The sequence below is a fragment of the Danio rerio genome, chromosome 25, assembly GCF_049306965.1.
Source record: "Danio rerio strain Tuebingen ecotype United States chromosome 25, GRCz12tu, whole genome shotgun sequence".
In the NCBI taxonomy this organism is placed as follows: Eukaryota; Metazoa; Chordata; class Actinopteri; order Cypriniformes; family Danionidae; genus Danio; species Danio rerio.
In genome coordinates this window covers 37848274-37866345 of record NC_133200.1, presented here as the reverse complement: position 1 = coordinate 37866345, position 18072 = coordinate 37848274, and the positions used below count along the sequence as shown (strand labels likewise).

The following is an 18072-nucleotide window of genomic DNA, read 5'->3' as shown; positions in this document are numbered from 1 at the left end:
TGTTTACGTCAGTTTAGTGGCTAATTCGTATGAGTTCAGTCGTACAAAATTGTACGATTTTGAAAAAGAGGCATGGCACCTAACCCCATTCCTAAACCCAACAATCATTTGGGGATGAGCAAATCGTACTAAATTGTATGAATTAGATTGTACTAATTTATACGAATTAGCCACAAAATCAAAAAGTTACGAATTGGCGTGAGATTGTATTGGACTGAACATATAATATTCATATGCATGACATTTTTTTGTGGTTCACATGAAACATTAAAGGCACAGTATGTCATTTTCACCACTAGAGGGCGCATATTTACAACTAACAAAGCATATTTTGATTACGATAAGACTGAGTGTGGAATCATGGGGGTTGTAGTCTTTATTATATCCTATGGCGGGGGTTTTCAACCTTTTAGAACACATGCCTTCACTTGGACTGTGGGGGAAACCGGAGCACCTGGAGGAAACCCATGCCAACACAGGGAGTACATGCAAACTCCACACAGAAACGCCAACTGACCCAGCTGGGACTCGAACCAGCAACCTACTTTCTGTGAGTGCTAACCACTGAGCCACCATGTCGCCCTTACTAAAATATACTACACCCAATTACTACAACAACAGAATGGTGTTCTCCTCATATGAAGGCACACCTTCATTATCTGTACTCCTCACAGACGCGTGTGAGCCGGTGTGAGTTTGTGCTGTGGGCAGGGTGGTGACAGCACCAATGAGGACACGCTTTGTTGAACGTGATGAAAAGCACAGCATGGAGAATCTGCAGACAGATGAAGGATATGCTTTTTTCAATGGGGATAAAGGAGTAGGCGCGTGCTGAAGGACAAACACGGTTATTCCTTGTTCGTATTGTTTGTATAGTCCTATGAATACTAAGTAAGGGTGGATCAAGAAATGACGCTTTATCTGATTTGTGGATGTCACTGAACACTTGTAAAGCATTTGTTTTGTGAGTAACAGCAGAATTGCGGGAAGGTTTCAGACAAGCTGCGGTTGGTTTAATTAGCACTGTCGCTCTGTAATATCTGCTGATCAGTTGTTCACGCCTCCATTACTCATGTGTTCGCAGATCTGCACAAGAGCACACAGTGGAGAAACTATCAAAGTGTGGAGCAGATAGAGCACTATTTATGTTGTCGAATGTCCTCCCAAACCAAAATATGGTTGGATAATTTAAGGATGACTTCAGAATGAAAGAAAAAAGACAGATAGAAAGAAAGAAAAAAAAGAAATAAAGAAAGAAAGAAAGAAAGAAAGAAGAAAGAAAAAAAGAAAAAGAAAAAAAGAAAGAAAAACGAAAGAAAGAAAGAAAAAGAAAAAAAGAAAGACAAAAAAGAAAGCAAAAAAGATGAAAGAAAAAAGAAAGAAAGAAAGAAAGATAGAAAGAAAGAAAAAAAGACAAACAGACATAAATAAATAAATAAAGAAAAAAGACGGAAAGAAGGAAAAGGAAAGACAAGAAAGAAAGACAGGAAATAAAGCAAGACAAAGAAAGAAAGAAAGAAAAAAAGAAAGAAAGAAAGAAAGAAAGAAAGAAAGAAATAAAAGGAAAGAGAGAACCAAGAAAGACAAAAAGAAAGAAAGAAAGAAAGAAAGAAAGACAAAAAGAAAGAAAAAAAGACAAAAAGAAAGAAAGAAAGAAAGAAAGAAAGAAAGAAAGAAAGAAAGAAAGAAAGAAAGAAAGAAAGAAAAAGACAAACAGACATAAAGAAATAAAGAAAGAAAAAAGACCGAAAGAAGGAAAGAAGGAAAGAAGGAAAAGGAAAGACAAGAAAGAAAGACAGGAAATAAAGCAAGACAAAGAAAGAAAGAAAGAAAAAAAGAAAGAAAGAAAGAAAGAAAGAAATAAATAAAAGGAAAGAAAGAACCAAGAAAGACAAAAAGAAAGAAAGAAAGAAAGAAAGAAAGAAAGAAAAAGACAAACAGACATAAAGAAATAAAGAAAGAAAAAAGACCGAAAGAAGGAAAGAAGGAAAAGGAAAGACAAGAAAGAAAGACAGGAAATAAAGCAAGACAAAGAAAGAAAGAAAGAAAAAAAGAAAGAAAGAAAGAAAGAAAGAAAGAAAGAAAGAAAGAAATAAAAGGAAAGAGAGAACCAAGAAAGACAAAAAGAAAGAAAGAAAGAAAGAAAGAAAGACAAAAAGAAAGAAAAAAAGACAAAAAGAAAGAAAGAAAGAAAGAAAGAAAGAAAGAAAGAAAGAAAGAAAGAAAGAAAGAAAGAAAGAAAGAAAGAAAAAGACAAACAGACATAAAGAAATAAAGAAAGAAAAAAGACCGAAAGAAGGAAAGAAGGAAAGAAGGAAAAGGAAAGACAAGAAAGAAAGACAGGAAATAAAGCAAGACAAAGAAAGAAAGAAAGAAAAAAAGAAAGAAAGAAAGAAAGAAAGAAATAAATAAAAGGAAAGAAAGAACCAAGAAAGACAAAAAGAAAGAAAGAAAGAAAGAAAGAAAGAAAGAAAAAGACAAACAGACATAAAGAAATAAAGAAAGAAAAAAGACCGAAAGAAGGAAAGAAGGAAAAGGAAAGACAAGAAAGAAAGACAGGAAATAAAGCAAGACAAAGAAAGAAAGAACCAAGAAGGACAAAAAGAAAGAAAGAAAGAAAGAAAGAAAGAAAGAAAGAATGAGGACAGACAGAAAGAAATAAAGAAAGAAAAAAGACAAAAAGAAGGAAAGAAGGAAAAAGAAAGACAAGAAAGACAGGAAATAAAGCCAGACAAAGAAAGAAAGAAAGAAAGAAAGAAAGAAAGAAAGAAGAGAAGAGAAGAGAAGAGAAGAGAAAAAAAGAAAGAAAGTATAGAGTCTATAATAAAGAAATAAAAAGGAAAGAAAGAACCAAGAAAGACAAAAAGAACAAAAGAAAGAAAGAAAGAAACAAACAAACAAACAAAGATGATAGGAAGAGAGGACAATAGGAAGAAAAATAAGAAGGAAGGATGATAGGTAGATAGGAAAGAAAGAAAGAAAGAAAGAAAGAAAGAAAGAAAGAAAGAAAGAAAGAAAGAAAGAAAGATGGTAAGAAGAAAGAACAAGAAGGAAGGAAGGTAGGAAGGAAAAACTGTAGAAAGAAAGGAAGAAAGAAACAAACAAAGAAAGGAGGGTGTCAGGAAGGAAGAAAGGACGGACAGAAGGAAATGGAAAAAAAGAAGGTAATGAGGAAAAGGTAAAAAGAGGAAAGTCCCTCAAAAATGGAAATTGAATGAAGAACTGAGAACCTTAAAAGAGATGGAAAAAGGAACCAACAAGTAAAAAAAGGTGAATAGAAGACAAAGAGAAAACAATACCAATGGTATCAAAAATAAGAATATGAAGATGCTTAAGGGTAACTGTCAGAAGAAGCAAATGGAATGAGGCAAAGACAACCATACAAGAAACCAGAGGCAGATGACAGTGGAAACAAAGTAAATGAAAGTCAAAAGAAGGAGGGAAGTAAAATGGGGAGGAAGCTTAAGAGAAAACAGACTGAGATCAAGAACACAAATAAGAAGAAGAGGAATGGTGAAAAAAGGAGGAAGCGGGAAAGTGAAGAAAGTGAAAACAGAAGGTGAATGAAAAAAGTGGTAAAGTGAGCAAGGGAACTGGAACAATGAGGGAAAGATGAGGTAACGAGAGCAGAATACAAAAGTGAACCAGAGTGAGAATGGGAACAAGGAGTGGAATAGAGAAAGAGAAGAGGAACCAGGAGGAAGGAATAGGAAAGGAAAAAGAAACCAAAAAAAAAAAAAAAGAAAGAGACAGAAAACAGTAACTATAAACTAAACTAGAACCAGAACACAAGGAGAGAAAGGGAAGAGATGTAAGAAAGTGTGAGGGTAATGGGAAAGGTAATATTGAAAGGAAGGTAGGACAGAAGGACCTTGCCACTTTAAGGCCTCGGATTTCTACAGGCATCGATTATTTTGCGTGCTGTTTCTGCACCCGGTGGCTTGCATCAGCTGTTCCACACATATTTGACAGCAAAAAAATAAATAAAAAACTGCAGAAGAAGTGATCAGAGTTACATGCTCCAGCACCAAGACCGTTGAGACCGTGGTTGCCTAGCAATGTAAAAAGTGCAGTGCACTGCTCTTTTCTAAATTCAAACCAAAACTCATTAAACAAAAACTTGAAGGTACAGAACTGAAAAGTGTGTTCGGTGTAATCAGTGTAATGACACTGGTAGTCATGATTCTCACTGAGTTCTGTATGGCACACTTAGAACCTAACCTGAGGTGGTACTAAAATAAGCGCTAGGTTCTAGGTATGGAGTACAGTGAAAAAGTCCCCCAAAGTGAGCCGCTTTAAACCAAAGCATGCAGTGGAAAACCACCTTAAAGAAACATGGTTATATGAAGGTTTGACTCATACTATATAGACCAACTTTCATTTGTTGCTTGTACATGTCTGTCTTAAAGCACACAGGATGTATTGTCTCTAGGTGAACACATTATTAGCCCCCCTCCTGTGCTATAACAGGATTTCAGAGCAGCTCTCAATCTTTTGTGATATTGCTTTTTGTGTCGCCTCGGTTTCATCAGCAGGCTCGATGCTGTACGGCACTCTCGACAGCTCTGCTGATAGATAACTATATAAATAGATCTCCACATGGACTAGACTGTGTGTTCACAGCAGCTGCTGTTAGTGAGAACATGTGAGGTTTGGTAGGAGTATTTACCACACATTCTGGGGTAATGAAAACAAGAAGTGGGTCAGGTTTGGGAAAGAAAAAAAACGTCATGCATGTAGGGTACTGCTAGTATCTTTGGAGACTAATTCAGCCCCTGCCCTGGCACAGTTGAGCTCAGACCCTGATCAAACCAAACTGCGTCTAGTCAAAATGATCTGGACTAGTTTGTTCGGGTGTCTTTGACTAGGGTTGAAAGGCCCTCCAGAGTCAGATTTGAGAAATCCGGCTATCTTGAAGCGAAGAGAGTATTGTCAAGTTGGGTTTTACCTATAAAACCTCGAAATTGGTCCCCTGCTTGTGACCCATCCAAATGCATACACACACTATAAGTGAGGAGTGAGAGCACAGACACACATACACAGAACAGTGGGCAACTATTGCTTACAGCACCCAAGGAGCAATTAGGGATTAGATGCCTTGCTCAAGTGCGCCATAGGCTGTACTAACACTATGTACAGTTGCCTTGAACCGGGCCGAAGCACGCTTGTCCCCCCTCCCGTCTCCCCCGACGAACCTCACTCAAGTTGCATTTGAGCCTAAGCAAGCTTACGTCATTGATGATGTGCTCTTTAGTTTAAGAAGCGCTCTCCTTCAGCACAGTGGAGATTTCTTTAGTTATATTATTTTAGTTGTTCGGGATGCGGTGACAAACAGCCAAATACTTTGCAGAACAGATCAGCCACTTTTGACACTCATAAACAATCATATCCACAATCAAGTCCTCATGCTGCAGGAATTATGAGGTTATTATGAGGGAAACAGCCCCTAAGAGTCACGTCTTGTCTTCAGGTTCGGGCTCAGATGTACTTTGCAATCACACTACAAGCATACCGTCCATGAGCCCAAGTGAACCGCGTTCTGGCACACCACTTCCAACCGGGCCAGGGCCGGCCAACTGAACCACACCTGAGCCAAAGTCAGAGCTCTCACACTTCTCAAACGATCCGGGAAGTGGGCCTGGGCACGGTTCGAATAGCATAGTGTGAGTGCGCCCTTAGATAAGATGGGAGAGAGTGAGGTTCATTCATGCCCCTCACCATCAAATCCTGCCAGGACCAAGAATCGAACTGGCAACCTTTCTAGTACAAGTTCAATATCCCCAACCATTTGGCCAGTACTAGTTGTTGGCTTCTAAGATCACTACTGTAGAACTTCCAACAAGAATCGATATGGTTATTAATCTGTAAGTTGCTGAGGCTTTTTAGTTTTTGTATGTTGATGTACTTCCAGTTGAAACAAAAAACTGAGTAGGGGGTGTTCTTTCTTTTTGTTCATAACTAACAATAAATGGGGCATGGTTAGGAACAATGTGGCTGAAGCCATCAAGCTGCCAACAAAAGAGAAGGCCCATCACTCCAAATGCAGAAGAAAACGGCCAGACAATACACTATGTTTTTTTCTTGCACAGAATAATTGTTCACCTAAAGCAGGGGTGCCCAGGTGCCTTGCAGATTTTAGCTTTAACTTGCCTCAACACACTAGGGGTGATTGAAAATCGAAATCGATCGAAATTTATGCTCAATTTCGATTATCGAATAAAAAAATAGAATCGTTGATGCTGCCACGCCCCCATGTCACATCAGCTTGGCTTGCCAAGCAGGAAAAAACAGGCTTGTTGAAGTGCTTGTTAAACTGCAGACACAGGAGACCCGTCGACAGAACTTAAACCCTCTCCTCTTTCAATGAAGTCGCCGGTGTGTAAGCATTTTGGATTTCCAGTGAGTTATGTTGACAACGTTCGTGTTGTCGACAAAAAAACACAGTTTTGCAAGCTCTGCTATGTACGTATTACGTACGGTTCGTCCGATAGACAACACCGGCATCGCGATCCTCCGCCCGCCCCCATTGCAAATCCGCTCGCGAAAAGTACACACTCAGGCCCTGTTTACACTGTCTTTGTTTTTAAATGGCATTTTAGAACGACAACGATTTGACATCCACAGTGGCGTGTAGCATTTCTGAGCAGCCCTCCTTCTTCTCTACCTTCTTCTCTATCTTCTTCTCTGAAATTGCACATCACGTGACCACACAGACGCACATACAGCCTTGCACTCGAGACAGCAGGTCCAGGCAGTCAGAGGACTGTTTCAATCTTTCACTCACTTGTACTTAGTCATTTTAGCGAACACCTCAGATACTGTTGGCTGGTTCCTGTTGGTTGTGCGTCTTTTTTACCGACGCCATTATAACGACACAGATCACTGCCTATTCACGAGTCCCGCAGAAAAAGTGATTGACAGGTGGTAATTATGTGTGTAACTTGCCTTTATTCATTTACTGTATGATTTGTTTATGGGTAAAACAAAGACCATGCAGGTCAGGTAGTTTAAACGGTAGGCTACAAATAATTAATTGGTCATTAATTAATTAATTATTCATAATCGAAAATTGAATCGAATCGTGCCTTTAGAATCGAAAATGTAATCGAATCCAGGATTTGGAGGATCGTGACACCCTTAAAACACACCTGCAAGAATGTTACTAAAAAGCCTTGTAAGAGCTTGATTTGCTAGCCCAGGTGTGTCTGATTGGGGTTGGAACTAAACTTTGCAGGACACCGGCCTCAAGACCAAGTTTGGACATCCCTGACCTAAAGCATAGGTCTCAAACTGGATTCCTGAAGAGCCGCAGCTCTGCACAGTTTTGCAATCCTAATCCAACACAGCTGATGCAACTAATCAAGGTATTCAAGACTACTAGAGACTATTAAGCAGGTGTGAGTTGGAGCTGGTTGGAGCTAAACTATGCAGAGCTGTGGCCATCCGGGAATTGAGTTTGAGACCATTAACCTAAAGCAGGGGTGTCCAAACTCAGTCCTGGAGGGCTGGTGTCCTGCAAAGTTTAGTTCCAACACCAATCAGACACAACTGGGCTAGCTAATCAAGCTCTTACTAGACTTTCTAGAAACATCCTTGCAGGTGTGTTGAGGCAAGTTGGAGCTAAAATCTGCAGGACACCGGCCCTCCAGGAACGAGTTTGGACACCCCTGACCTAAAGAATAGCAACGCAAAAATAAACATTGCAAATTTTGATTCCACAAGGACTTTAAAGCGATTCTGTAGTAGGGGAGTCTATAAAATGTATAGTTATTACAGATATTGATTGTTAGAGCTTTGTCCAAAGCTGTTGTAAAATACTTTACAAACCTAAGACAAAACCATTCCACTGTCAGTCTTGACCCATAGAAACCCATTATTTTGTGAAACTTTGCTACATTAATAGAAGAACCCATGACGGTAGCAATTACCCTTGTGCAGCCATTGTTTACAGTGAATTAATATCAGCTAAGGGGCGTTTAGGCACTCCTCTCTGCATCATCCCCCATAGCTGTTGTAAATTCACTGTAAACCACTGCTTCCTAGACGCTTTGCAAGATGATTGCAAGCAATGCACAACTACAGCTTCATTATTTCTCTGGCGACTTTTGATTTCGATTCAGTCCCCAGCCTTCTCATCTCTTTCAGTTTTTTTCCTCTCGCTGGTCTCATCTAAATAACATTTTAATCAAAGGCTGTGTGTGTGCGTGTGTGTGAGAGCTGTAGAATTCATTAAAATCTAAGCTGAGTCTCCCTTTCAGACACATGCACATACATGCACAGATCCCATCTGCTAAGGGTCAGCTCTGAATAGAAGAGTCGGCCCCTGGGGACGTGTTGGCCCTTCCCAGTGTGTGCTTAAGCGGATTTGGCTCCCGCTCTCTCGCTCTCTGTCTGTCTCCCTCTCCCATCTTTCGATGAAAGTCTCCCTCTCCTGTTAATCACTGTCAAAGTGAGAGGTGAGAGGCCTTGAGTCACACCTGAGTCCCAAACCATAGGACAAATATCACAAAGGACATCCTGTTAAATCTCAGAACGCATAGATTTAATGAGGAGCAAATTGAGTTTCTTTCCCGATATCTTCCACTTCTCAGTTTATTCTCCTGAGGAAAAAAAAAGGTTTGAGGTTCTGCCTTAAAGCGTAGAGGATTTTACTCAGGTAGCATTTTTGGGGAATGTGAATCTGTGCACAATACAACTTGTAACGTAAACAAAGAAAAGCAGTAGCGGTAATTTTGATTTCATGGTGACAGTTTCAGTAATTTACCATAACTCCATATTTGAGGTAAGTACCTTCATTTTATCTCCCTAGGAAGGAGGATGAGTGCTAAATAATCAAGCGCTGGTCTATACAGAGCAGATTTGGCAGCACGAGCCAACGCAGAGATGCTTTTTCTAGAGAAAAAAAAAATGCTGTCAAATCCCACAGCATCAGCAGGATCGAACTATTTTAAGATGGTGTGAAGAACAGGGCGGTGGAAGGGGGAGGGGATGTTTCTCAAATACAAGAAGAGTGTTGATAAGTGATGAAATATTCATTTAGTTTCGTGCCTATATTTTTGCACTTCTGCCATACTACCAGACACCAGGCTTTTTTTTGGACTCTTTCACCTCCTAACCTGACAGGTTTCAAGCAGAGAGACGTCAGACGGCATTTGTGTAATCTGCGCAGGAGCGAAACTGAAGGTCCTCTGCCTAGTGTGGGGAGAGTAATTTAAAACCTAATTACATGAATAAATGCCTCAGGGTACCAATAGTTCATAAACATGACCGAGAGAAGCGACTGGCCTGAACATTCATAAGAAGAGAAACTGGTCTTATTTTCCCTACACTCTCAGGAAGGAACAGGAGCTAGAATAAAGGTCACAGGGGCAGTATCTTTTCAAAGGACACATATTTGTACCCAAGGAGTCCAAAGTGGTACCTTAAAGGTGCACATTAGTGCCCAAATGTACCTAAAAAGTACCTTTGAGGTACCACTATGTACCCTTCAGGTACAAATACGCACCTTTTGAAAAGGTACTGCCCCAGTGACAGCTCCTTACCTTTATTTCTGAGAGTGTAGGAGCTTCCTTTGTTATTATGCAGAATTTATATTGATCCGTTGCATTCCTAAAACTTGGTTTTATTTGGTGGTTGGGGGTACACACATTGCCGTTTGGATGATCTTATGATTACTAAAGCATTGCTTGATAGTTCTGAAATGGTTCTAGGAGTATTGCTAGGAGTATTCAGGTTGTGACTTGGAATCGGTAGGTGGTTGCTAAGATAGGGGTTTGCTTAAAAAGGCATTCAGTAATTCGTTAGCAAGCATTAGCATTGCTATGCTAATAGCACAATGTTGTTAGATGCGCTAATGCCACCCATTGATGTGGATCAGCCTGATCATCTCAAGTTTTATGCAAATTACACCAATACACCACTAATTCTAGTTCATCAGCCGTGCATGTACAGATCATGTTGTCTCTACTTGTAAAGCAGGATAACACACGTTCAATAGTCTGAAATTCACCATATAGAAGGACAGAATTTAAGTGAGTCACCACTGACTCATTTTTTTATTTAGTCATTCGTGACTGCAGGTTTAGTTGAGAACATAACGTTAGCCCACAGACTGCTTGAGCAATCCTTACTTCTACCTCTGCTTGACAGGACCCATCTGACGAACCCCCCTTGCAATAACTGTTTAGGGAGAGTTAAGTCTTGTTGGGAGGGGTTCGCTGAAATAATTGTGTTTGGATCCTTGTGTCCCATGAGTCTTGCAGAGGTTTGGTCATTACATACTCATTCTGGATGCTGATTAGAGCCCCAAGGCCCCTAGAGATGCTGGAATACCCTTCAACACCTGCTGCCCCGAGCACAACAATTGATCAAATCCATTTATTACACATACACAAACACACACCCATTACTCTTTGTTTGGTTAAAAGCAAAAGGCTGACTAAATATCCGAATTTTAGCCTATTCTTGTCTAAGTTTTCCATCATAAACAGATTTACGCTGCATATGGAGCATTTGGAGGGGTTTACGCGGATGGGTATCATGTGGGTGTGTTTGTCATGGAGGCAATTGGCGTGACGCGTGTCATCGGTGGGCTGTGGGAAAACACGTTCCGGTCGGCTGGTGACAGCAATGTGTGTCCTGTCACATTAACACACACACATGCCACAGTGGAAACCAGCCCAGGTCATTAAAGTGAGACGGCTCATCCCTTATTTTCAGCCGAGCATGCTGCTTACTGATGCTCATTCAAGAGAGCTGAGCTGAACGACACATGGATGACTTTAAAGATATTTTAGCCAAATGTTTTTAAGTTAAATGCTGTTTAACTTTACGATTTAGAGTCGTTTTTTTTGTTGTTGTTGTTTGTTTAGGAGTCTGCTATTGGTTTAGGTGTTACAAGGCCTGATGTTGAGGATATTTTTTTTTTAAAGTTCTGGTCCTAGTTTTGTAGGGTTTAGTATTGGTTTGCTTCTTTGAGGGTGTTGTAGGGGTCTGATTACAGGGGCCTAGCATTGGTGTTGGATATTTTAGGGTTTGATATTGGCTTGGATCTTGGAAGGTCTGGTATTAGTTTAAACCTTGCAGGGTCTGGTGTTGGTTTGGATCTTGGAAGGTCTGATAGTGGTCTGATTATCAGGGGAATGGCATTGGTAAGGAGCTTTGAAAACCTGGTTTGAGACTTAAAGGATTTTGCTGGGTTTGTTGTTTGTTTGGATCTTGGTCTGGTAGTAGTCTTACTATTTTATTTTTTAATATATAGTCTGGTATTGGATCTTGCAGGGTATGGTATTGGTTTGGATCATGGAGGGTCTAGTAGTGATCTAATTATCGGGGAATTGAATTGGTAAGAAGCTTGGATGACCCGGTATTGGTTTTGGGCTTGGGGGATCTGGTGTTGGTTTGGGTCTTGGAATATCTTGTTTGGTCTAGTCTAAGGGGGTCTGGTATTGGTGGTGTGGAAGTTAGAGGGTCTGGTAGTGGTTTGATTATGCAAACATTGCTTTAATTTTGGCAGTGGAGAATCTTATTTGTTGAGGCCCGCCCTGGTATTGGTAGTAGTCTAATATTGTTGGATCTGGTTTTGGTCTGAGTCTTGGGGGGTCTGGTAGTGACCGGATTTTGGGGGATTTGTTTTTGGTTTGGGTCTTGGGGGGTCTAGTATTGGTCTGATCATGAGGGCATAGCTATTGACTGGGTCTTGAATGTTCTAGTAGTGGTCTAATATTTTGAGGTCGGCTTTTGGTTTAGGTCTGGGTCTTGGAGGATCTGGAAGTGATCTGATTTTGTGGGTTCTGTTTTTGGTTTGGGTCTTAGTTGTCTAGTAATGGTCTGTATATGGGGTATGGTGATTAAATGGGTCTTCAATGTTTTAGTAGTGGTTCAATATTGTAGGGCCTGGGTTTGGATTAGGTCTGGGTCTTGGAGGATCTGGTAGTGATCTTATTTTAGAGGTTCTGTTTTTGGTTTGGCTCTTGGGGGGTCTGGTAGTGTTCTGATTATGAGGGTACGGATATTGATTGGGTCTTGAATGTTCTAGTAGTGGTTTGATAATGTGGAGTCTGGTTTTGGTCTGGGTCTTGGAGGATCTGCAGTGATCTGATTTTGGGAGTTCTGATTTTGGTTTGGCTCTTGGGGTTCTGATAGTGGTCTGATTATGAGGGTATGGATATTGATTGGGTCTTGAATGTTCTAGTAGTGGTTTGATAATGTGGGGTCTGGTTTTGGTCTGGGTCTTGGTGGATCTGCAGTGGTCTGATTTTGGGAGTTCTGATTTTGGTTTGGCTCTTGGGGTTCTGATAGTGGTCTGATTATGAGGGTATGGATATTGATTGGGTCTTGAATGTTCTAGTAGTGGTTTGATAATGTGGAGTCTGGTTTTGGTCTGGGTCTTGGAGGATCTGCAGTGATCTGATTTTGGGAGTTCTGATTTTGGTTTGGCTCTTGGGGTTCTGATAGTGGTCTGATTATGAGGGTATGGATATTGATTGGGTCTTGAATGTTCTAGTAGTGGTTTGATAATGTGGGGTCTGGTTTTGGTCTGGGTCTTGGTGGATCTGCAGTGGTCTGATTTTGGGAGTTCTGATTTTGGTTTGGCTCTTGAGAGGTCTGGTAGTGGTCTGATTATGAGGGTATGGATATTGATGGGTTCTTGAATGTTCTAGTAGTAATTTGATAATGTAGGGTCTGGTTTTGGTCTGGGTCTTGGAGGATCTGCAGTGATCTGATTTCGGGAGTTCTGATTTTGGTTCGGCTCTTGGGGGGTTCTGATAAAGGTCTGATTATGAGGATATGGATATTGATTGGATCTTGAATGTTTCAGTATTAGTCTAATATTGTGGAGTCTGGTTTTGGTTTAAGTATGAGTCTTGGAGGACTAGTAGTTGTCTGATTATGGGGGTAAGGATATTGATTTGGGCATTAAAGTAGAGTTCTGTTTTTGCAGGGTCCAGTATTGGTTTGGGGCTTGAAGGATCTTTAATTCTGTTTTTTACTTTCATGCCAAATAACAAATAAAAGACCAGCATTCTCAGCAGTCTGCAGGGGCTTTAAGTGGTATTGATTAGTGATTTGTTACCATCTAATTTCCTGGTGGTCATTTATCTCATTGTAGGTCATTCCCCTTAATCACTATTGTAATGAGTCAAATCAATAGACTCTGACTACATTCAAGTTTTCACACTTTGAAAAGTATTTGGTACATAATCAATGCACTGTATGCTATAGGTAGCATGATGCAACGTCACATTGACTGATATTTTTAAGATGAAGACTTACAAAGTCAAAAGATCTTCACAAACAGAGACACAACAATTTCAAATCAATGCCCAGGATGATTTTAATGACTATATCATGCAAAAATAATCATCACACTCTATAAAGAACATCAACTCTTATCTTTTCGAAACCAGAAAATTGCCTCTAAATTTTGGTCCACCGTTCGCAAAAAATCAAAGACATAATGAGAATGTCTTGATTTTAATAATTGTATATAAAATTACACTTAGTGAGCAATTCATACAGTAACACTTTTTGACATCAACAAATCGCTCGGTTTGACACAACAATAGAATATAACAATCACTTGTGCACTTCAGTCTCAGGCAAGAGGCCATGAAAAGAGCTTTAGGTCTGTGATATTATTCATCACAAAAATACACAAACTTAGAAAACATCTAGCGGAGTTTCAGAACAACTTAAAGCATGGCTCAGATTCCAAACCTCTGGAAATGTCTATCTTCTGATCAGAACAAACGTGAGCTGATTCTGATGTTTCAGTAAGACGTTCGCAAACATTCAAATGACTCGGTAAACTAGACACAATGCGTTGAATGACTCAGATGTTAAATATAACAAGATTGCTGATGTTATTAGGAAATTATTGCAGTACAGGATCTGTTTCAATTTTTTTATGCATCATTATTGTTATTATTCTCTTTTTGATCAAGGAACATTTTAAGACTTTGACACATCTTAGATTACTGCTGGTTAACTAAGCACAACACACTTGTTGGTGTCATGAATGGAGGATCAGAGCGAATCTCACAAAAGCATTTGCAAGCAACATTTAAATTTTTTTTTTAAATAAAAAAGCATTAGGATAATAAATATTTTTGTAGATTTACTTTTTTAGTGCAGGATCTGTTTAATATAGATAATGTTAAATGTATTCGATAATATAAATCATATAATTTAATCATTTGTAATTATTAAATCAATATAAATATTTTCCTTTTTTGGCATTAGAGTTGAATTTATCTTAAAAAAACTCATTGTTTTTACAGTTTTAACTCTTTTTTTTTTACCATTACAGTTCTGAATGGTCCTTTAAAGGCTCAATTATCCTCATTCAGGGTGAAATAGCACCTGTTTCTGACAGGTTTTGTGAGATTATCTCAAGAACACTTTACATCAGCTTTGCATGGCGACAATTAAATACATTCATGATGATGATCAGTAGATTCTTATTCAGGAATCAATCATCCAACCCACACTCATTCTGGGTACGTAGCCCTATATACATTTCTTGAGAGCGCCAAATACCTCCCAGGAGCTACGTTTTTTCCAGGGCGCTGTGTACGCATTTTGAGATCTCAAATTTCTTTTGAGATTGACATTCGTGCCTGCTCTTCCCGCATAAATCCACCAGAGGCTGCTGACGACTGACTGACTGACTGACTGACCCACCCTCCTCCTTCCCAGGAGCTACGTCTTTTTCAGTTTTTGTTTTTCGCGAATCTGCCAGAAGCCGCTGTGTGCGCTTTTTAAGATCTTAAATTTCTCTTGCGATTGACATTCATGCAAAAATCCACCAGACGTTGCTAACGACTCACTGACTGACTGACCAATTGACTGACCCACCCTCCTCCTTTCCAGGAGCTACGTTTTTTTGCAGTTTTTGCTTTTTTGGGAATCCACCAGAAGCCGATGTGTATGCTTTTCGAAATCTCAAATTGCTCTTGCTACTGCCATTCGCGCCTGATTTTCTCGCGTAAATCCACCAGAGGCCACTGTCGACTGACTGACCGACTGATTGACCCATCGACTGACCCACCCTCCTCCTTCCGGGGAGCTACGTTTTGTTGCAGTTTTTGCTTTTTCGGGAATCCACCAGAGGCTGCTGTGTACGCTTTCTCTTGTGATTGCTATTCGTGCCTACTCTTCTCGATTAAATCCACCAGAGGCCGCTGTCAACTGACTGACTGATTGACCGATCAACTGACCCACCCTACTCCTTTCCAGGAGCTACATTATTTTGCATTCTTTGTTTTCGCGAATCTGCCAGAGGCCGATGCGTTCGCTTTACGAGATCTCAAATTTCACTCGCAGATTAACCCTAAACCCAACCCACAGTGTTTTCAAAATCAATCCATAAAAAGCCCTCATGGCAGCCTGATTTTTATCACATTTTCAGATTTTACCACATTCTCAGTTATTTACTTGTTCATTTAATTTTTGGGCTTTTTTTATGTTTTACCTGCTTTCTGGAATTGTTCTTCGAACCCAGTTATCATGGTCAACTCCGCTCTGCATCTCAGATCCTCTAATGTACATGGTAAGCCACTGAGCAAACTGGTAACAGCGGAAAAGCCATCCACATGGAGGTAAGCGCGAAAATGAACGTCGTCGTATCACCCCATAGCTTTCATTTTAAAGATGAAATTGGTCCCTACATACTCCTGGGTACATAATTTGCGATCTCCAGAAATGTATACAGGGCTACTTTTTCAGAATGAGCCTATGTTGCAACCATCATAATATACACCCCAAATGAACAGCCAATGAGGGTTTCTATGATAAACATGGCCCAATAAACAGTAAGCACAGATATCACTGACCCAGCTTCACAACAGTCTCACAGAAACGGTAAATCCATGTCAAAACACATACTTAAAGATAGAAATTACGCTTTTTCTTGGTTTTTTTCTTTCAAATAACGACATGTCAGTGCATTCAAAGTGTCTTAAAAAAACAAAAACGCCTGGTTCGTCATCACACATGTCGGCTAAAATGGAACATTTGAAATGAAGACCAGCTTAATACCACTTAAAATACAGGACTGTATTGCCAAGCACACAACTCGAATGTAATGTCGATGAAACTAGCCGAAGGAAATCTATACAAGATTGCACTTTATAAAGTTCTCAAGTGTACTTTAGGACGTTTTCAACATTTAAAGGTTCATCAATATAGTTCACACACTTTAACACACATGTCAGTATTCAGATATAGCGGTTGTGTTTTGCAAATTTTGTGCTATTTTAGATTCCCCCTGCACCAAACGGTTATTTGACGTCTACCTTCTAGTTTTAAGTCCCAAATAAAGGGACTGATTAATATAAAGTGTAATATAGTACACGTACATAATGATAAACAGCAATCGTTCTTATATCGTAATTCAATAACCCAAATGTTTGCATATTTTTCATAAGGTCAATGGCGAGAGCTCTGTAAACCAGAGGGAAACACTTGTTTCTTTTCAACAAAACGACGACGCTAATCTAAACTACTCTAATTGGGCTTTGACTAATTAGACTCATCTACTACAGCCGAAGACGCAAAAACTCAACAGAACTAGTCTAAACCTGCAGAAACAGCCAAGACCTGTGCTTTGATTACAGATGTCTGTGCTATTAAATATTGTCATTTGATTACACGTTGTAAACCACAGTACTTTTTTTTTAGAAACATCGACTGATTTATATTCTTTATATAATCCTAAATATCGCTTTGTTTATTCATAAATAGCTGTGTGCTCTAATTGATATCTTTGAATAGATTTCTTTTCTCTTAAATATCTTCTCTTCAGATTGGATAAAGGCTATGTTTTTTTTCTCTATCCACCTTTTTCCATATGTGATCACTGCGTTTTAAATTATGAGTTGCACTTCCTGTTTGGGGAACTTCCTTTTATAAGAAATGAAATTAATTATTATGTATAATGAGGTCGCACTGCAAATTATCCATATATATAGTAGGTCTGCACAATATATTGTTTTAGCATCATTATCACAATGTGCGAATCTGCAGAAGTCACATTTCAAGCCATTTCAAGTGAATTTAAACCATTTAGATGCAAGAGATTAAAAAGTTAGATTATTTTAAGTATTTATACAATGAAGACTATAGTGTGTTATTTGATTATTGAATTTCTGTGCCTCAATACTGTTAGATTGCACCGGCAACCATTAATTGTAAGCACTATCATAATATTCCAATATCGAGCAGCCTTATTACATAGTGAAATCTGAGTTTGGCTCTGTGTTTTTTTTTTATCTGTCATGAAAGTAATGTTACGCTTCATATTTTAACGTAGCATTAACATCACAAGCATTTCTGATTGCCAAAGCTCTTTTGAGTTCATTAATACAAAGTCTTCTGGCAATCTTGCTTTAAAAAGGCTCGTTTTGAGAATTTCGTTGTTTTTCATTACCCTGCAGGCACAGGATGTCAACATGACGTCATATTGATGCTGTACCCCAACGTTGTGGGGACGTTGGATTTTGTTTAGAGGTGAAAATCGAGTTGACGTCAGAACCCAACTTCGGGCCGACGTCAATGTCTTGACGTCACCTTGACGTTGTGAGGACGTTACCATTATGACATCTATCAGACGTTGGATTTTGGTCAATTTCCAACTCAACCTAAAATCAACCAAATATCAACGTAATTTGATGTCATTATTGAACGTCTAAATAACGTTGTCCTTAGATGCTGGCTAGATATTGAATGTTGATCACCTGACGTCACAACCTAAATCTAACCTGATATTAACGTCTTATGATGTTGTGTGCCTGCTGGGTAGCTACGTTTCCATCCACCTGTTTTTATGCTCATTTTGAATATGCGCATAAAAATTGGTTAATGGAAACACTATAATGCGCATACATTTTGAAAATGCACATAAAAAAACATATGCGCATAACTGAGTAGGATAAACGTTTTATTTGATAAGAAAAGATGCGCATAAACTGCAATGGAAACACTTTTACAGAACAAATTCCAGTATGTGCATTAAAAAAAAAAGTCATGTGATTTTGTTTATTTGATGATAAAAATTTGTATGAATGGACA

At 39.2% G+C, this 18072-nt stretch overlaps 1 long non-coding RNA gene across 1 annotated transcript; it reads left to right on the top strand.

Annotated features, from left to right (window-relative positions):
- The first annotated feature begins 11563 nt into the window (after positions 1-11563).
- On the top strand, positions 11564-13782 carry LOC141381030 (uncharacterized). The gene is made up of 3 exons (XR_012400529.1): positions 11564-11748; positions 11911-12472; positions 12787-13782. It is a non-coding gene; the product is annotated as an uncharacterized lncRNA (long non-coding RNA).
- Positions 13783-18072: the final 4290 nt, after the last annotated feature.